The 21728-nt window shown below is 42.9% G+C and overlaps 1 non-coding gene across 1 annotated transcript; it reads right to left on the reverse strand.

The window, feature by feature from the left end:
• Positions 1 to 15093: 15093 nt before the first annotated feature.
• Positions 15094 to 15198, reverse strand: LOC128777851 (U6 spliceosomal RNA). Its single transcript, XR_008423169.1, has one exon. It is a non-coding gene; the product is annotated as a U6 spliceosomal RNA (small nuclear RNA).
• Positions 15199 to 21728: the final 6530 nt, after the last annotated feature.

Genomic DNA, 21728 nt, shown 5'->3' on the forward strand with positions numbered 1-21728 from the left:
TGGTCAGTCACAGCTTTGGCCTTCTCATGGAAATTACTTATGTTTCTAAGGACTCAGAAGCATTAAGCGGTTATCACATCATGTTGCTTTGGGGACCAATGGAAGAAGTGCTGGAAATGTGCCGGGAGAACTGCGTTATCAGTTGTCTGGGCCCCAAGCTCTTCAGTTGTAAAATGAAGAAGCTAAAACGAGTGTGCCGAGGTCCAACATACATATGAATATTCTATGACCTACTTGCTCCTGTGAAACGAGACATAATCATAGCTCAACTTAGGTGCCACTTCAGTTTCTGTACTCCCTGCTAAATATTCCTACCAAGGGGATGCGGTCTTGGGTTGGACACAGTGGGGGGAGGTGGCCTGTGGATCCCTGAGAACTTCTGTTAACACTGTACTTGGGAGTGAGCTATAATGGACCTTTTTGGTGATGGCAATAGATCTCATTTTTAGTGGCACTCATGTATCAGTTCCTATTCTTAGTACTTAGTACTTTCCATATATTGACTCATTTAATTCTCATAACAGGACTGACTACTATAGTTATCCTCATTTTACAGATGATGGTGTTTGTACCTAAGCAAAGTGTTTTCACGTGTTTTTTTTTTTTTTAAAGTTTTTTTTTTTTAACGTTTATTCATTTTTTGAGAGACAGAGTGTGGGTGGGGGAGGGACAGAGAGAGAGGGAGACACAGAATCCGAAACAAGCTCCAGGCTCTGGAGAGCCGGACATGGGGCTCGAACTCACAAACCGTGAGATCATGACCTGAGCGGAAGTCAGACGCTTGACTGAGCCACCCGGGCACCCCAGGGTTTTATGTTTTAAACCCCTAGGCAGTACTAGCCATTTATACATTTTTTCTTATTTACTTAGATTTTGCCTTATTCCAGAAAGTATTTAAGGCATCGTACAAGGATATGTAAAGTCATGCAAGATAATGTAACTGGAAACTCCAAGAAAAACCAAACCAAACCAAAACTTTGAGGCTGCAGTTTTCCATTTTACCACAAGAGGGAAGTATAACATCGGAAAGCGCGTAGGCTGATGTTAAGACCCCCAACCCCACCTTGGGATACCAAATTTTTAGAAGTTGTAGACCACACGAAGTTTGATTTGGTATTACTTGCAAAAGCAGATTTCTTTAAAGGATATGCATGAATTATAAATGGCCATGTCTTTGATAGATTTGAGATTATCCATGTCATCAGGCTTATTCAACTCTTTTCCCAACAAATAATGAATATTTATACAATTCAATGATAAAAGCAAGAGATAGTTTTGCTTAATTGTTAAACATTCTCATAAGTTCCTCAGTTTGAATACAGCTATTTGTTTTACTACGAGAGAGAAGCCCAAGGCTTATTATAAATAATAGGATTAGAGTTTTGGCTTTTAATCTGGTAAAGATTGGCATTATTAACATGGTGGAATTTTTATTACACATACCATAACTGACACATGCAAGTATGTGTTTCCGAAGATATTGTAATTGTTTAAAAGATCGTCCTGCCCGCCTTTTCCCTCCCTCCTATGTTAGTCTCACGTCTTCTTGCAATAAACTGTGTCAAAAACTAATCCAGAGAGGGGTATTAATGGTTTCAGATCCAGCTGTTGGGGTATGGAGTCTATGGTGTCGTCGCTCAGGAGGACCTCCTGAATGGGATGGAACTGTGTGTCCCGTGTGATTTCTTCAGCTTTTGACTAGGTTTCTGCCTGGCCCCCCTACTGAAGACCTTTGAGTTCACCCGCACGGGAAGGTTTTCAGCCTTACCCCCCCAGCTCCCAGCGAGGGAGCCTGTGCTGTGTCTGCTCCCTACACACCCTGCTTCCCTGGAAACCAGACCAGGTTTTCTGTGTTCCGTGGTCCTGCTGCCTATGGTTAATAATGCTGGTAATCACAGTAGCTAAATTCCTTGAAATGTTAATTGTGCTAATCACTGCACTAGGCCCCTTAAAAGTATTCATTTAAATCATACTCCCTTTTTACCGATGGGGAAACTGAGGACGGGAGATGTTCCAATTTTTAGTATAGGTGCTGCCGAAGCGAGCACAGAGGACGAGAGATGTTAAGGACCTTACTCAAGGTCATACTACTAGGAAGCTGCTGAGCCAGGAGTCAAACTCTGAGTTCCAGAGTCCAAGTTCTTGACTTGGCTGATAAGCCAGCCCCTCCCAGTGGATCCCACCACCACCTCATCTAAATTCCAGAAGCTACATGAAACTTCAGGTCCCTGGAGCGCTATACTGACGTAATTCTGTATCTTGGCATTTGCTGTTTCCACCACGTGGGGAGTTTGTACTCTTCCTTCAAGGCACAGTTTGAAGAGCATTTTCCTCAGAAGCCTTTTCTGACTCTCCTTCTCCCACCTACCTCCTCCAGTATTTCCCGCTGTGGTTCGCACAAAACTGTGCCCTTCTCTTCACTGCTGGATTTATTTATAACTGCTTCCCTGTCTGTCTCTCCCCAACTCCACTGGGCTCTTGAACAACTTGAGGTTAGAACTTGGGTGTCATTCATTTCCTCCTATACGCAAACAATGGTCATAGTACTTTGTTATATTATTATGGAATGTTAATTAATGGGCACTTTGAGGTGTTAAGAATGATGCTAAGTAGGGGTGCCTGGGTGGCTCAGTTGGTTAAGCGACCTACTCCTGATTTCAGCTCAGGTCAGGATCTCAGCCCTGAGATGGAGCCCTTCGTCGGGGCAGACAGAGGCTGCTTAAGATTCTCTCTCCCTCTCCTTCTGCCCCTCCCCTGCTTGAGTGCACGCTCTCTTTAAAAAAAAAAAAAAAAGGATGATCCTAAATATATATAGGTCATCTCATTTAATCACAACCATTCAACAGAGGTCTTTTTAATCTTCATTTTACCAATGAAGACAACAGAGCTCATGGAACCCCAGTCGCTTGTCTAAGGTCAGTTAGTTGCTACTTAGTGGAAGGACTGGGATTGAACCCAGGTCTGTCTGACTTTAGAGTACGCACATGGAACTATTAGACTCTGTCTTCCATTGACAAATGTGATAAAAAATAGACTTGATGTCAATTTACTTACTTATTTATTTAAATTTAGACCCGATGTCAATTTATTTAGTTAAAACCTCACCTATTATTTAGCAACAGACTTTATCCAAAAGTGTAGAAAATAATGCAAGCTAACTGCTCAAATTCACACAGCTAGAAGATTTCGGAGCTGGGATTTAAGCCAGGGCTGCTGAGGCCAAGGGCCGTTGCTCTCAGTCTGTGTGGCCCGTGTTTGGAGGGAAAGATTTCTGTGAGGCCAGGCCTCCTTGGCCAGATGGGTCAGGCTGAAACCACTGACTGCCTGAGCCATCCTGGGGATGGTGAGGCCTTTGGCTTTCACGGGACCACCACCAGTCTGGGGGACCTGCTTGACATTTCTGACCACACCGTGGACCCCGGTGAGCAGGTCTCTGCCCAGCCCAGATTTTCCTCCCTTCCTGCTAATTCTCTGTCCCAGCATGTGTCACGGAACAGCCTGCCCAAGACTTGGCTCAGAGTCTTTGGAAAACTACTTCAGCGAGAGTAACTATTTCTCCTTTAATGATGAATTTGGCTTCTGGAAATAGCCAAATAAATGCCAAAGCTAATGAATGAGTGGGTGACCAAGCTGGGTGATATCACAATTGGTCACAAATGAAGTGCGACTTTCAAGTAATTCGAGTGATTCTCTTGCCAGGATTGTAATCTGGCTCTGAAGGCATTTCCTAAAGACTGGTTCCAAAAACATTTTGAGCAATGCCTACCCACATGGGATGTGTTACCCAGGATGATGTTGGGAAAGACAATGCTTATTTTATTTTATTTATGTTTTTATTTATTTTTGAGACAGAGACAGAGCACGAGCAGGGGAGGGGCAGAGAGAGAGGGAGACACAGAATCCGGAGCAGGCTCCAGGCTCTGAGCTGTCAGCACAGAGCCTGACGCGGGGCTCGAATTCACAGACTGCGAGATCATGACCTGAGCCGAAGTTGGACGCTCAACCGACTGAGCCACCCAGGCGCCCCATCACAATATTCACTTTAAATATAGAATTTCTGATAGAACTGTCAGTAAATAAGTCATAGGACTTTAACATCATCAATATGTTTTGTGACTGATTATTGGCCTGGATCCAAGATTTTAAATTTAGTTTTAACAGATGATAGAGTAAAAATCTGGGATGAAGATGAAAATATTCTTGTCTATTTAGGTCAAAAGGAAGTTAGTTGTGACCAAAGCTACTGACGTATTGCATCATAAAAACACCTATTTTCCTGTATTTCTTTATGATACACACAGGACCTTCATGCCTGTCAGCTATTTTCTACTCAAACTGAATATTATGACCAAAAACAGTCACTAAAAAAGTAGATGGAAGGTAAACTATCACACATGCTAATTTCTTCTCCTTTAATGGCTTATGCCTGCTGCCAGGAATCTCTAACCTCATACATTGTTGACAGTGGTGATGATCAATTTGAAGTGAATGAAAACATTGTGCTGAATTCTACCCCCTGTCTTTGAACATTTCACCTGCTACATGCTGTGTTGACTGTAAGTTTCATAGTTTTTAGGGCAAGCTTTATTTTGTAAGAATTCCAGCTTTTGCCTCTTTTAACCTGATTTCAGGTCTGGAGTTTTAGAAAAACGGGCTCCTGTGCATTCCATCACGATTATTCGTGCCCTTTCCCTCGGTCCAGGCGTGACAGAGAGAAGCTGTGGCTAGCAAGAGTCTGGCCTGGGGACCAGGAGAGCACGAGTCAGTGCTGTGGTCTTACTTCATGGCATAGTATCGGGCAAGTCATTTAACATCTTTTGGCCTCAATTTCCTTCTCTTTAAAACGAGGACTTTGGCAAAAGACCCTATGACTAAATACTTAGAGGCTACAAAATGTGTGTTTATCCCTTACCTATTATGTAGCAGAACAAATGGCCAAGTATGCTGACCCTATTTAGTAGACAAGTCCACGGTGAGATTTCTATTCTTGTATTTATTTTATTTGAAGGCCTGACATATTCTCTATTGACCAATTAAATCATAGCACACCAATAATCCCTTAAGGGCAGTGAACACTTGTATTTCATGATCATGTCTCTGAGATAGTAATCACACTAGCTTGCTCTTTAGGATAGGATGTGGGAGGGACCGTGAACTTCTGTATCTTTGTGTTTGTTAACTCGTGGATGCATATCACCACCACGTATATACTTACAGGTGGGTGTGCCGATGGAAGCTGCACCAAAGTAGGGAGCTTTGTCCTGCTTTATTCAAAGGCATAGCCCCGGCGTCTAGAACACAGTCTGATCTGCAGGTGCTTACCATGTTCCAGGTACCATGACTATGCCACGTCCTTGAGATATAATAAGAGACTTGAAAGCTCACCCCAATTGCAACTCTTGCTTAGCTTACTTCACAATCATAAGCTTAACTGAAATAGTTTGTTTAAAAAAAATTAATCTTGATTTATTTTTGAGAGAGAGACATCGTGTGAGCAGGGGAGGAGCAGAGAGAGAGGGAGACACAGAATCGGAAACAGGCTCCAGGCTCCGAGCTGTCAGCACAGAGCCCGACGCGGGGCTTGAACTCATGAACTGTGAGATCATCACCTGAGCCGAAGTTGGACGCTTAACCGACTGAGCCACCCAGGCGCCCCTGAAATAGTTTGTTTTTAAGTTTATTTATTTATTTTGAGAGAGAGAGAGAGACACACACACACAGCGTGAGTGGAGTGGGGGAGGGGCAGAGAGAGGGAGAGAGAGAATCCTAAGCAGACTCTGAAGTCAGACACTTAACTGACTGAGCCACCCAGGTGCCCCATTTAGCTGAAATAGTTTTCTTATTTAAGCTGTAACCACTCCAGTAGGTCTATTTCCAAGACATTTAACTAATACATGTGAAAGATGCAAAATCATTCTAGCTTTGACCGCATAGCATTTTTCTGAGGTCTCCTGTTCTTGGTAGAGATTTGTAGTTTCCTTTTCTTTTTTTTTTTAGTCTCCATGCCCAACGTGGGGTTCAAACTCAATCCTGAGATCAAGAGTCACATCCTCTACCCACTGAGCCAGGCAGGCGCCCCGACGTTTTGAAAATACTTAATAGTTAGATGCATGTAATTCTTTTCTCTTTGACCTTGAAGAATGTTAAGGATGTTAATTTAAATGAAAATATTAAGGTGTTTTCTGAAAAATTTAAAGAGAAATTTATTCCTATAATTGTAGAAATTCCAGCTCTAAGGGAACAAGCTCAGTAGGCACCTGGAATGAGAGTAAGATTTTTAAACCTCCTCAACACTATAAAATGTGTGCAACTTTAAGTTACAAACAATAGAAGTAATATCTGCTCATAAGAAAAGTTCCATTGTACACTGAAGAATTTAGAGAGTGCTTAGAATAGCATATATGTGGGGGGTGATTGTCACCATAATGTCCATCCAGAGAAGTTTGATGAGGATGGTGAGGGGGTCAGGACGGCCTATTTTATACGGAGTTCACACAATCTGATGTATTTAATTAGAAGAGGAGACTGGGGCGCCTGGGTGGCTCAGTCGGTTAAGCGTCTGAGTTTGACTCAGGTCATGATCTCAGGGTTCCTGAGTTTAAGCCCCGGGTCAGGGCTAACCGTGAGTGCAGAGCCTGCTTGGGATCCTCTCTCTCCCTCTCTCTCTGACCCTCCCCAACTCATGCTTTCCTCTCTCTCTCTCTCTCAAAATAAATAAATAAATAAAGAGGAGATTCATGGAGTGCACGCTACTTCTCTTCATGTGGAGAGGCTGTGATCTTCCTCTTTGCTCTAGGTGGAAGCTCCCAGCCTGTCGGCAGAGGTCCAAGCAGAGTAGACAGAGGCAGGAAGAACCTTCTAACCCCAGAGCTATGCTTGCTGAAGCCCCGTGAGCTCCCTGCCTGGGCCTCCTGGATGGGCTGTCTGGGCTGTCTGTGATCTGGGATATTAAAGTGTACGTCATTCAGAATATTCACGTGTAATTGATTAGCCTGTTTATTTACAACAATAATAATAGCGATGATGACACTGCAGTTTATCATTTCATAGTATGTATGCATGTACTGGTAGCCAATATAATGAAAAAGAAAGGTCCACTTAGAACATTTAAAAAAGTTTTAAAAAACGTTTGCTTATCTAGAGACAATGAGTGAGCACAGGGAAGGGGCAGAAAGAATCCCAAGCAGGCTCCCTGCTGTCAGCGCAGAGCCCAACTTGGGCTCAGTCTCAGGGGCTGCGAGACCATGACCTGAGCCGACATCCAGAGTGAGATGCTTAATCGACTGAGCCGCCCGGGCGCCCCGAGAACATGTTCACCTAGAGAAATGAGTTAAAGAACCAGGGAAAATATTCTCATTAGGCCGCGTGGACCTTGCAGGCAGCTGTCACTTTCTGATTAAATTCAGGCTGCAGCCTGCAGCTCTGCTGAATTTGGAAAAGTGACTTAAAGAAAGTGATGTTACCCTCCTCTTTCATGTGGCGTTGAAGAGACAGAACAGGTGAACGTGGGGGAAGGGAAGGGACAATAAGATAAAAACAGAGAGGGAGGAAAGCTGTAAGAGACTCTTAAATACAGAGAACAACCTGAGGGTTGCTGGGGGGAGGCGGGGGGATGACCTAAATGGGTGATGGGCATTAAGGAGGGCACTTGTTGGGAGGAGCACTGGGGTCTACTCCTGAAACCCTTAGTACACCATATGTTCACTAACTTGAATTTAAAAAAAAAAAAAAGGAAAAAAAGAAAGAAAGAAAATGACATTACCCTCCTCTTTAGACAACTTCTTTCAAAGGACTTTTATTTATTTGTTTTTTTTTTGTTTGTTTTTACTTTTTAAGGGGACTTAAGGTAAGAGAGAAGTCAAATGAGCCCATTTTCCTCTACGCTAGGTTCTAGTTATAAGTACACGTGGAAATAAAAGAAAAATGTGAAGTCAATATATAGTTGTAGGCTTATTAACAACATTTAAATTGTAATGCCATAAAATTACGTGATATCCCAAAATTGTGTCTTTTATTCATTTATATTACCGGAGGGGGGAATTATTCTGTATTTTCTGAAACAGTATAAGCTCTGTTCACTTTGGATAATAGGATATAGTATGCCTTAAAATGATAAGGGGTCTTTTCACATCCATTATCTCATTTAATGTTCAAAATAACTTTGAAGGGTAGATACTGTTATTCCCATTTAATGGGTGGAGATTCTGAGTCGTAGAGAGCTTAAGTAATGTGAGAAGTCATGATATGTTCAATAGCAGGCTTGGGACTCACCTGTTGCCTACAAATCCCATGATCTCCTGCGGGCTGAGGCATGAAGGATGAGTCAGAGTTGGCAAGAACACCAGAGGTAAGAGGATCAAAAATATGGTTTTAAAACATTATCAGCTCTTCGTTTTCCACCTACTTAGATGTGAAAGAGGACCATACAACGTGATCTTTAGAGATATCGGCCTCCAGACTGTCTAGTTATATACTCCACGGAACAGGTATTATCAGGAAATCCTGCTGTTTTCTCTGTACCAAACCTTATTTTCTCTAAGGGCATTGTATGAGTTACCTACCTGAGATGCATTCCTAGGGTTAGGTGTTTTCAAAAACAAGAGAAAACGTCAGTTGTTGCTTCTAGGGTTTTTCCTCCTGCTCCCCACCTCCCTCTTCCTGCAGCTCAGACTCCCTTCTGAACACCAAGATGGAAAGAACCCAAAATTCTGAGGATCTGAGAAAGATGGAGATTTCATTACCAAGCCGTCCTGTTAGTCTCTTCTGCGCAACTTCCTCTGATAACTGGAATGGCATTGCTTCTCATTGCTTCTTTCTATAGACACCTAAACACTGATTTTTTAAAAGTATAGAGGTAATAAAATCATATTATCCCAAATTAGGGAAAAAAAAAAGCATTTTGGGAACCCTTTGCTAATATGACTACTTAGCAATTCACCATAGTTTATTTTAGCCTCCCTCCCTTTTTTTTTTGGTACTTCGCAAAATAATTAGGGTTGGCTGCCTATGTGGTCTTTGTGGAAAGAATCCAGTCACTTTAAAATGTCATCAGGGAGCAGAGTAGAAATTACTGACACTTTCCCTGGGGATCTGGAGAAGCTCTAAAGGCTCAGCTTTGCCCCGAAAGGCTTCCTGAACCTTCTTCCCAACAAAGGTATGTCTCCCATTCCCACCTTCAGGAGAAATGTTCCTTCCAGCTGCTAAGAGAAGACATTTCTCTTCATATTCTTTTGATTACAGTCACCCTGCACATACAGTGTGGTACTGTGCTCTTCCATTAACATTATCATCGACATAGTTTTCCTTTTTGCTACATGGCTTTTGCACCACCAACTCTGACGATTTACTGAATAATAGTAATAATAATTTACTGAAAAGGTAGCCGCTCACGTACTTATCCATTCCCCAGATTGTTGGATGCTTAGATTGGGGTTTTCTAATGCTTTGTTTGTGACCAATCAGTCATAATTATGTTATTTCCATTTGTTTGAATTTTGAATTGTTTTACGGTATGCTTGGTTCACGTGTACATGTAAGCATGCAAACATGACCGAAAGACTTATAAGTAAGAAGCATATCACCCCATCTTCCAGTTCTCCAGGTCTCCTTTTGGGAGGCAAGTGTGGGCATTGGGTTCTGTGTGTCTTTCCAGAGACTATGTGTGGATGTAGGGGTGCCTCGTTTTTTTTGTTTTGCTTTTGGGTGCAGATTCAGTGTGGGCTAGAGGGCTGCTGCTTGTCGTGTGGTTTGTACAGGTGTCCTGCAGCCTTGTACAAATGGGCTGCTTCCGCTTGGAAGAAAGGGCCTGGTTTACTTCCCACCAAGGTGCTACCCACTCTCTGAGCCACGTGCCGGCAGGGCTGCTGGAGGACCAAGCAGCGAAGCCAGGCTTATTGACTAAGTGTGCTGGGTGGCCACAGCAGAATGTATTTAACTAGTTATCTCTTGACGGAAATTTGGGTTATTTCTTGTATAAACTACAACCGTGCACCAATAAATAACCGTCGGCACGAACATTTGTGTATTAAATTCCCGGAGATGCAATCACTGATAAAAAGGGTGTGTGCACGGGCACGCATTCACACTGATGAAGTTAACGCCCAGAGCTGGCTGGAGGTACGAAGAGCTGCCTGCTTCGGAGGTCCTCAAGCAGAGAGGACCCTTCAGGGAGCGTTTGAGAGGCCATCCAGCACTGGCAGGCTCTGGAGCCAGCTGGCCTGGTTTCATGGACCCGGGACAATGATTTAACTCTTTGGCCCTCGGTTTTCTAGTGGAGACGAGAAGCAGTCAAAAGGTTCACGTCATGGGGCAGTTGTGAGTGTGTACTTCATGCCAAGCGCTTAACATACCACCTTGATAAGTTCCTCGTAAATGTCAGCTGCGACTATCGTCATCATCACCGTCATGTTACCGGACTTCTGAGAACCTTGGGGAAGCCTGAGAAACTTTCACATTTTAGATTCTTTTGATTTAGGGAGCACCTCAGGTCACTGGATTTCAGTGAGGACCGCCGTTCATGATGAGTTCTCGTTCTGCTTCCTGTTTTAACTCGCCACTGATGAGCTTCCAAGATCTGAGACCCCCTTGGGCTTGTACAGTTGCCACTCTCCAGGAGGGAACCCTGCTCTGCCTCTTAGGAAGACCCCACTAGTGTGGACAGCTCACCATCCCACGGCGTGGCCGGGTGTGTGTGCATGCACGCAGCCGGGTGCAAGTGACTTGCAGCCATCTGCTTCATTCCCTGGACAGTCGCAGCCAGGGGCCAGTTGCGGAGCCCTTCCCAGGGTACTGCCGCTGGCAAGCAAGTGGCGGGAAGGAGGAGCAGGTGTCTCCACTAACTGACTAACTGGCCTGGCTCTAGACCTCGTTTTCCACGTTCTGAAAGGGTTTTGGCAGCCGTATTAACTCCCCAAATTAGTTAAATGTTGCGTGCGTGTAAAACAGTTTGCTGCCCCGTCAGAGCTTGGAAACATTTCTTTTCCTAAAGGTGATGACAATTTTCAATGTTACAAAGGGAACAAAGACCTTATTTGCAAATTAACACATCAGTACCGAGCCACATAAATGTAATTCGAAGAGCGGACGCGAACCATGCGAGTACGGTCAGTCCTCTATTCTCCATGGAGGCTGTGGGCATGGCAGCTGTGTTCTCACTACAGCGTGGCTGGCCATCCTACTTGCTGGGGGCCCCGGGCTTCTGTTGGTAGCTTTTGTTGATGTCATTTTTGCAAAATCAATGTGGGTGTTTGAAGCAGTCCGATTTTCGAGAAGCTGTGTCCTTGTTATAGACAGCCTGTGAGTGTTCTGTGAAGTCAGAGAAGGTTCACAGAGCTGCCTTGGGCCAAGGGGCCTGTTTCAATAGCTCTAGATCACTCTCCCTGACTGAGCTCATGTCTGGCCCACAAGATAGACGGTGCCCTTTCTGTGCAGCTTTCATTTCTTGCTCCTTCCTTTTGCTCTCAAGGAATAGAGCTCTGCCTCTGATCCTGCACACCTCTGAGGTGTGTATGAAACTGAAGCAGTACCCTGACATTTCTCCCTCAATTAATTACACAAACATTTCTGGGTGGCACGAGGTTTCTAGTCTCTGGCAATCAGGGAGCTCATTTCTTTCTATTTCCCAAAATATTTCCCAGTGACCCAAGTAGCATCAGCTCTGCAGTTTACTTCTGGCTTCCGTCTTGTCATGAATGTATTTATTTCCACTGTGATACATATCTGAAATGCAATGTGAGAAATGTGTTCTTGTTTTCAATTTTTTTTTTACATTTATTCATTTTGTTTAAAAAAAATTTTTTTTAACGTTTATTTATTTTTGAGACAGAGAGAGAGCATGAACGGGGGAGGGCCAGAGAGAGAGGGAGACACTGAATCCGAAACAGGCTCCAGGCCCTGAACCATCAGCCCAGAGCCTGACGTGGTGTTCGAACCCACGGACCGTGAGATCGTGACCTGAGCTGAAGTCGGATGCTTAACCGATTGAGCCACCCAGGCGCCCCCATTTATTTTTGATAGACAGAGACAGAGCACAAGTGGGAGAGGGGCAGAGACAGAAGGAGACACAGGATCCGAAGCAGGCTTCAGGCTCTGAGCTGTCAGCACAGAGCCTGACTCACGGGGCTCAAACTCACGAACCACAAGATCATGACCAGCCGATGTTGGACGCTTAACTGAATGAACCACCCAGGCACCCCTAGAAATGTGTTCTTGTTTTAAAGGGAAACCAGATGTCAACATTTTTTGGCTTTGTCGGCTTGCTCTCCAATTGTCTGGTAGACTTCAGAATGACCATTAATCTCGGGCAGGGCAACATTCTACATGAGAAAATATAAAAGAGTTGTAGTTTTCTTGAAGTTTAAAAACTATTTCAACACAAGGGGGAGGGGTCCCCCATTGAGTAAGGCCTGTGGTCACTCCAGGCCTGTGTCTACTTAGCTGTTGAAAATAAAGGGTCTTTCTATAATAAAAATAACAACAATAATAATTTGTATTTATAAGCTCTCAACTATTTACCAAGTATTTTCATAGACACAGTCTCCTCTTTCCTACTAACTGTACTATGAAATATTAGGGAGAAGCATAATAATGATTTGTGGCTACTTTTGAACAACAAAAAAGATCCATTTCAAAAGGCTTAACTAAACAGAAAAGCCAGGGACCAATGAGCAACTCCATTTCCATATTGCATCTCGGGGAGTTAAATGACGCAGCCAAGGCCCTACCCAGGTCATTAAGAGACAGAGACCCATCTGAACCCAGGCCTTCTTTTTATGTTAGAGCTTCTATTCTATGAAGGTCTATCAACCATCTGCGTCTGCCTTCCCCAGGATGCAGGATTTTTCATTTTAAAATGGGGACAGACCTGGGCAAACTAGAGTGTGTTGATCACCCTGCCGCTCTGTCACCTGAAAGGATACCTGACCCAGGTTGCTGGTCTTCTTCCAGGGCTCTCCCTGGCTCACGCTGCCCTGACACAAACACATCACACAAATATATCAATGTTGCATAAAGCCACCAAGGAGACTTTATAGGGTGAACAGGACAGAAAGTCAAGGATGGAGCCCTTGGGATACTAACATGTTAGTAGTGAGTGGAAGACAAGAAGTCTTCAGAGAAGATTGAAGAGTAGGGTGACCACCTCCCCCCACCCCCCCCATCCCCGTTTGCTCTGGAGTGAGCCATTTTTCTATTCTGGGTGAGGAAGTAGCTCTTTCTCATTCTCCCTTGCACAAATTGAGCAAGCCTCTGATGGTTATTCTTCCTCTACATGTTTTCTACATGAATGGAATGAATGACAACAGGACTGAGATGTCAGAGCTCTGAGATTGAAAAAAGTAGGTATTTGGGGTGTGCTGGGTTACTCAGTCAATTAAGCATCTAACTCTTGATCCCAGGGTCATGGAATCAAACCCAGCTTTGGGCTCCATGCTGAACTTGGAGACTTCTTAAGATTCTCTCTCCCTCTGCCCCTCCCCGACTCACACTCTCTTTCTCTCTCTCAAATAAATAAAGTAAATAAATAAATAAAATTTAAAAAATACAAAAATATATAAAAAAAGAAAAAGTAGGCATTTAAACATCCTAGAGAAGAGAAGAAATACCAGAGAAGAGCATGAGGTAGGAGTTTGCTTGGAATTTTATGAAGTGAAGACAGAGAGGGCTCCATTTTCCTTTGCAGTTGCTGTCTGTCTTGTTTGGGACTCTTCCCAATGTGCTTTTGCCCACTTGTCACCAGGACATTGGAAGTCTGCCTTAATTATCTCTTCTAACTTCTGTGGCTCTGTTCCACACAGCTTGGCTGTTGGCAATTTTCCCAATGTGGACAGATGATGAGGGAGGGAGGATGGTCAGCTAGGAGCCACTGGAAGGAGGAGTGGGAGCTTTACTTCCGTTCCCAGGTGTTGGTTTACAGGCCACTCTGTCCAGACCCTGGTTCGCCACTCCTGGACATTCCCATCCTTTGCATTTTGTCTCCTTTTGATACCCTTAAATTAAGTCTTCCATAATTATTTTGTCTGAGGTTAAGTTTAGTTGAACAATCATTTGTGGACTATTATCTGCTAGCCAAGCCCAGGGACCTGTTCTGGGCTTGAAGAGATGAATTAGACAGTTCCAGAGAAGAATTTGTCTGGGAACGCCAACTCCAAAATTATGTCACTAATAGGGCAACACCTACCATGAGAGCAAAAACACTTCTAAGCACCCATGGGTTCATATTGAGATACATTAAAAGTACATATGGAAAATATTACAGACAGTAATATTATAAATAAATAAAATATTATAAATAAATTAAATAAATAGAATAATAGAATAATAGAAATAGAAAATAGAAAATAGAATAATAAATAAATAAATAGAAACAAAGATATTGTGAAACCAGCCAAGGGACAACCAGCTATAAGTGACTTAGCCAGAGTTTAACTTGAGGCAATCTGGAACCATCCCTCTATGCTGCCGCTGGAAATCACTGGCTTGGTGGATAAGTGCTGGTTGATTGTGTTAGAGTGTGTGTGTTGCAGGGGAGAATAGTAACATCCCAAATGTTGGATCCTTTTGGTGAAATGTCTTGGAAAAGTTTTGCAACCATCCAAATCAAGCCATTCTCTATTTTTCTTCCAAATCTTTCTTGGACTGACCCAATATGCTAGGATAGCTTCAACACATTATATGTTTTAGCACAATGACTGCTGACTTGAGTCTTGATTTGGAAATCAAACTCTGGTTGAAAGTGGTGCTTGCCCTTCCTAGTAGAATTACCACAATTAACTTTTATTTCTAGAGAATATTGGATTATATACCCTATGATTCTGGGAGGAAGAAGCCCCCCCCCCCCCCCCCCATAAAGTTAGTAGAAGATCTGGTTGCATTTGAAAGTCTTTATGGAACTCTTTGGAATTCTAAATAAAAATTCCAGGAAGGCTTGGAGGCTTCTGGACAGCAAAGTCACTTTTAGGGACAAAAAGATATTTTACTTTCTAGCAAATTCTCAAATTCTAAGAATGGTCTCTTTCTTAAATGTTAATAGGAAATCATTGTGCAGCAGGGATGCTATCAAATGATATCTTTTTTCTTCATGGTCGCTATTTTTTTTTTAATATGGAACATTTCACGAATTTGCATGTCCTGCTTGTGCAGGGGCCACGCTAATCTTCTCTGTATCATTCCAATTTTAGTATGTGTGCTACTGAACAAGCCAATGCTGGTCCAATGGAGAAGGGCTTGAGTGGAGCCCCTTTTTCTAGCTGTTTTCTGGGCACTCTTTTCTCCCTGAGCTGAGTGTGGCCAGGCACTGGACACGGATTCTGTACTGAGATTAAAATATGGATATTCTTGATTTATACTCTACAGAAAGATTGTCTGCATTTCCAGTGTGTGACTGACAGTATTTATTAAAAAAATAATTTACTTTTCAGCTTATGCTTTTGCTCTTTGCTGCTCCATGGTGTTCTCCATCATTGAAGAGTGGCCCATTTGATTTGGGGTCCTTGGGTGGCTCAGTCAGTTGAGCATCCCACTCTTGATTTCAGGTCAGATCATTATCTCATAGTTCTTGAGTTTGAGCCTCCTGTCAAGCTCTGGGCTGACCTTGTGGAGCCTGGTTGGGATTCTTTCTCCCCCACCCCCCCCCCCCCACTTCTACTCACATTTTGTCTCTCTTTCACTCTCTCTCTCTCTCAAAAAATAAACATTAAAAAAAAGGGTGGCCCATTTGATTGGTTGGGCGTAGATTTCTATTTTCCAAACTTGTCTTGCATCTCCATTTCATCGGGAAAACTTACAGGCCTGATGGCCCTCCTTGTCAACAGCAAGCTGCCTCTGGGGACACAGTACAAAGGAGGCTTGAAAAGTGTTAGTTACAGACCCTATTACTGCCTCCAGACTGCACACAGAGTTGATAGCAGTAGGATTGCTGGGCTTGGAGCCCCAGAGGAAGAGGTAGAGTTGGCTGTATGCCAAGATCTCCTGGTCAAAACTGCCCCTGAGGGAGCCTGTTCCCACACTCCCTCCACAAACAACTGTGCATCTCACCTGCTCCTCCCCTCCTGCTCCTATGACGACGGTTGTGTGTCCACCCTCACCTCCAAGTCCTCCTGCTCTCTGAATCTCCTTGGGAGTTGGCACACTTGCCATTTTTGTGTGTTTTTAACTCCTTATCATCTACACAAGTATCTAAATATTTCCTTTGAATCACCTCCTTTCCCCCAAATTTTTCAGTTTCCGAACGCGCCTTGATATTTCTCACCCCCAGAAACATTTCAATGACTGTCCCTTCTGTCTGGAACATTTCTCTCTCCCCTCTCCTCACTCAACATTTAAATCTCCATTGAGGCATCCCTTCCTCCATGGGAACTTCCCTGATTTCTCTTCCTGACCCACAGTGTGTTAGGCTTCCCTTCAATGACCTTCCATAGTACTCCTACTTCTCCTTTTATTTCACCTGTTATGATTCATTGGTTATGAATTCTCTTTAGTTGTTTACCTTAACTATAAGCACAGTGACTCTCCAGTGCCTAACACAAACTCTGTGCATCTTGTATATTTGTCAAATAAATGAATGAATGGATTGAAACATCTGAAACACTGATGATGATGAGAGAGAAGTTGAAATATGGAACAAGACTCACATCGTCATTTCCAGATGGCTGATGCCAGTGGGATTTCGGAAACTTTCCCTGCGGCAGATCTGAATGAGTAAGGAAAGAAAATAGAAGAAAGAAATGAAGATGTTCTTTCGATCCTCCTTTCTGTGAGACTTCCCCAGACTTTATCTCCAAATATGTAAAAACAACCCTACCTCAAACCTGAAGGAAGCTATCCCCATAGCATCATTCAGGAGAAATCTGGAAGATGTGCATGTTGTGTATATGGGGTGTGTGTGTTGAGGGGGGAGGGGAGGTGAAGGAGGGAGTAGATGAGCGAGGAATATCAAGGTGTACTGGCCTGAATAATCCCCCTCCCACCCAACCCTCATGTCCAGCCAGAAGCTCCAAATGGGACCTCATTTGGAAATAAGTTCTTTGTAGATGCAATTAGTTAAGATGAAATTACACTGGATAAGAGTGGACCCTAATCCCATGACTGGTTCTATAAGATGAGAAGACAGACACACAGACACATAGGGAAGACTACCCTGTGAATCTGTAGGTAGAGACTGGAGTTATGTTGCTAGAAGACATGGAAGATGTCTGGCAACCAGCAGAGGCTGGAAGAGGTGATGAAGGACTCTTCCCTGGAGACCTCAGAGAGAACGTGGCACCGGTGACACCTTAGTGTCAGATTTCTACCTACCAGAACTGCGAGAGAATAAAGTTTTAAGTCACCCTGTTGACGGTAATTTGTTACAGCACCACTGGGAGACTCATACACAAGGAGAGTGGTAATTTTGTCTCATCTTGAGTATTCTTTCTTAAATGCTTATTTTCTTCACATGTTGGAGAAAAATCAATATAAGCTTACTCCCCTAGTCAGGTCTCCTCCTTGCTTCCTATATCCATTGACAGTTTCATCTGAGTTAGAAGAAGAATTAAATAATCTCTTGCAGCACATGGAACACAGCACCACCACTGCTTTTGGTGGATAATGCCTACTATTTACTAAGTGTCAATAGTATGCAAGACACTGTGTAAAGCACTCCACATACACGAGCTCAAATCCTCACTACCCATTTGCAAAATAGGCTGTATTATGACTGTTTTAGAAATGAGATTAAGTCTCAGAGATCACTTCTTACAAGTGCTGTGACCTCTATGGACAAAGTGTAAATGACTTACTTGACATCTGCTCAGAGTCTTTACCAACAATGTATAAAAAGAAATGTAAGTGTTCCTTAAACACTTAGCTCTGAATATAACAGAGGAAACCATCATGTTCAGTAATTGCTTGCTCTAGGTTTGTTTGCTAGCCCAAACGTAACTTTATTAAGAGGCAGTAGACACGTTAGATGTTCAAGTCGGGTTCTCCACCTTCGTCCACACTCCCAAGGCAATTTTCCTTGGTGCTCGTACGCTTCAACTTGGTAGCAGAATGAGGCTCTGGCACACAGCCCTTGCTCTGTGGATCACCTCGCTCCACTGAAGGCTCTTCTCATCTCATGCTGCTTGAAGGCTGGTGCTGGTGCCCCAGGTGCCCCATTGTCCACCGCCTGTGCAATGATAACCTGAATGATTATTGTGGTGGAGATGTGCCTGTCGCTTACGTAGGTTGTTGGTGGGACCGGACATTCACTGAATCATGCTTAAGAACTGGAAATTTGCGGTTACAAAAGGTCGACAGAGTGAAGAAATATCTCAACCTTTGCATTCGAGTTTAAGGTAAAGAAAACTTCATCACAAAAGGATATCTTTCGAAAAGCTTTTCATGGGATGATGAATACATATTTAAAAGTTAAAGTCAGTGGAAGCATCAAGGAAATATTTCATAGCATGGTACACAACCTAACTATTGAAAGATCCATCAGAACTTTTTGTTGTTCCCCATTTTAGGTCAACCCTTGAAAATCTGTCTGTAATTACAGAATATACTTCTCACTATGCTAGTACGTGACACGATCAGTATTTTGTTTTCATTTATAAGCTTTTTCTGTGGATGAAAATCCATTGATGTGTGAAGTCTGAATCTCCTGTTAGGTCCAAACAAAAATGTAGCAGGGAGAAGTAGGAAAAAGTAAATAATTAAAAACCCTGACCCTTCAATTTAGTTCATTAGCTTACTTTCCTGACAACTTTAAAAATGCACATGTAAATTGCTTCCTGGGAAGAAGTGCAGGGGTCGGTCATGTGTGATCTCAAGTGTTTGTAACAAGGATAAAATAGGAGATTCATGTTCCTTTTCAAAGATGAGGATAGGGATTCGTCTCTCTTGGATTGAATAATGCAGTAGGGGACTTTTGTTTTCCTTGCAAAGGAAGCCATTTAGTGGTCCTTTTGTAGGCTGCCTTTCCAGCTGGGTGGGAAAAATCTGGATATCTTTGGACCTCAAGTCCTTTGGGGACTTGATCTTTGTCCCCACCACTCAGAAGAGTAGACTCATAAACTAGGAGAAGAAAACTTATTTTTTCCCCAAAACCATGTTCTTAGAAGAAAATTGTCAGGTAGCAATTTGTGTACCTGAAAAACAACATCTACATTCAAATTATTTGGACATTTATTGTTGCAATTGGAACTTACTTGTTTGAGTTTAAATGTTAGCTTATTATTCTGATAGGATTTTCACTTTATCAATCGAAATATATTCTTTCATTTAAGAAGTATTTACTCAGGACCTTCTGTGCTGTATTATAGGAGAATTACTTAAACAATGGTTATCCTGGGGGCGCCTGGGTGGCGCAGTCGGTTAAGCGTCCGACTTCAGCCAGGTCACGATCTCGCGGTCCGTGAGTTCGAGCCCTGCGTCGGGCTCTGGGCTGATGGCTCAGAGCCTGGAGCCTGTTTCCGATTCTGTGTCTCCCTCTCTCTGCCCCTCCCCCGTTCATGCTCTGTCTGTCTCTCTCTGTCCCAAAAATAAATAAAAAACGTTGAAAAAAAAATTAAAAAAAAAAATGGTTATCCTGTTATCAAGGAACTTACAAATCTGATTTGAGACGGTGACGCAGAGGCAAGGGAGATATTGGTTTCTGCCAACACTTACTGAGTGCTTTCTATGAGCCAGGCACTGCCCAGAGTGCTTTGCGTGCATGAACCCTTTTTCAATCTTCAAAAACTCTATGAAATGGGTCACATCTTTAATTATCATTTTATCATTGCAGAAGGTAAGGCACAACAAGTTGGGAAACTTGTCCCAAGGTCAGACGTCTAGTAAGTGGTAAAATCATCCACAAACTCAGGCAAACTAACCACAATGTTATACTACATCTCAAGCTGGGCAGAACATACACACACACACACACACACACCCCACTAATAACAAGTAATAGTCAATAACAATACTAGGGCAGTAAAATGACGAATAGGGGAATCATCCTGGCTTGGTGTGGTCAAGGAAGACTTCATGATATGAAACTGATATTAGATCCAAACCAACAAGGCCATCCACATCATCTTGTTGAGATGTCCATTAGCATATCGGAGGCTCTGAGAACTATGCAGAAAGGAAACCTGTGTGCTTAAGCCATTGTTCCTCAAACTTCCTTGGCTGTGAAGACTTTTTTTTTCTTCCAGGTAATGCTTACACAACTTTTGGCACACACATTTTTAAGCAATTTTGAAAATGTTAGTTTAAAGGAGCAGGATCTATTTTAGGGTCACCTATTTACAGAGACCATAACTGACTTGTCTGTCTCTGCTGTCTATAGACAGAAGGATCTGAGGAAGTTGCACGGGGACAAACCACTGGAAACTTCTATAGATAGGATTTATAGGGTATGAGTGGAATTCGTGAAAACTTGACAAGATACAACGTTTTGTCTACTAACTAAACCTTTTCTCTAGCAAGGATTGTGGTATCATCAATTCTATGAAGAGCTTAGATTAAAAGTCCTCTCTGGCTGGGCTGAAGAGTATTTACTTTATAATCAGAAAAGACAGTTCCTTATATTCCCTGGTCTTATCAGTGTATCCTTAGTGCCCCAAGAACACTATCTTCTTTTAGAAATATTTTTATAATATTTTGTCCGCATTTTATAAGGGTTATTTTATGGTCAAGCTGGTCACCTATAGATATAATTGTGCCCAAAGTCTATTAATGCTTCTTGTGTTTTCTTTTACACAAAAATTGTACAACCTAGAGAAAGTGAAAGATATATCCTCTCACTTTGTAGGTTTGTTTAAAAAAATTTTTTTTATGTTTATTCATTTTTGAAAGACAGAGAGAGACAGAGCACAAGCTGGGGTGGGGCAGAGAGAGAGGGGGACACAGAATCTGAAGCAGGCTCTAGGCTCTGAGCTGTCAGCACAAAGAAAGACGTGGGGCTCGAACTCACCAACGATGAGATCATGACCTGAGCTGAAGCTGGACGCTCAACCGACTGAGCCACCCAGGCGCCCCTGTTTTAAATGACGTAGTTTACATTTGTTGAAGACCCTCTGTTAGAAACCACGTTATATATTTTATGCATGTTTTCTAATTTTCACATCACAACCAACAAGAAGGTAGGTGCCACTCTCATTTCACGTGAGGAAATGGAGACTCAGAGAGATTAAATTGTCTGCCTGGTGTTAACCAGCAAGTGATCACGAGGGATTTGAATTCTGGTCTGTCTGACCCCAAAGCCCACACTTTTAAAACTCTGCTACATTGCTTTTTAAAAAAGCAGGGGGGGAATTCTTGAAGATTAAATCTTGCATTTAATTAACTAGAATTTAAAACATTTCAGGCAATTGAATCAAAAACACACTGTTGCTTGGATGACTAAGAGAAGGCAATAGTGGATCTTCAAATCATATCAGCTAAAACTTAGACTTTTCCTAATAATATCTCTGGCTTAATTGAAAAAAAAAATCCATCGCAGACTGTTTTGTAGCTAAAAGCTTCTTGTTTAGTCATTACTCAAATGTCCATTATATGCTCGTGGAGGCGGGACTGAGTCTTTCCCCTTCTCTGCCAGGGTGTTACTTGTGAAGTGCCTCTGTTTTCCATCCTGTTCGGGACAGACCACGAGCAATGGCTGCGAATGTGTCTGGAAATGTGAGGTGTGTGCATCCGAGAGGCGTCCACTCGTGTGCCCTCGAGGGGAGCCTGTGGAGCCAGCAAACCTTTCAGGGCCTGACACAGAGGACCAGAGCCATCAC

Source organism: Panthera pardus, unplaced genomic scaffold (genome assembly GCF_024362965.1).
Source record: "Panthera pardus isolate Hobbes unplaced genomic scaffold, ASM2436296v1 HiC_scaffold_17, whole genome shotgun sequence".
NCBI classification, from domain to species: domain Eukaryota; kingdom Metazoa; phylum Chordata; class Mammalia; order Carnivora; family Felidae; genus Panthera; species Panthera pardus.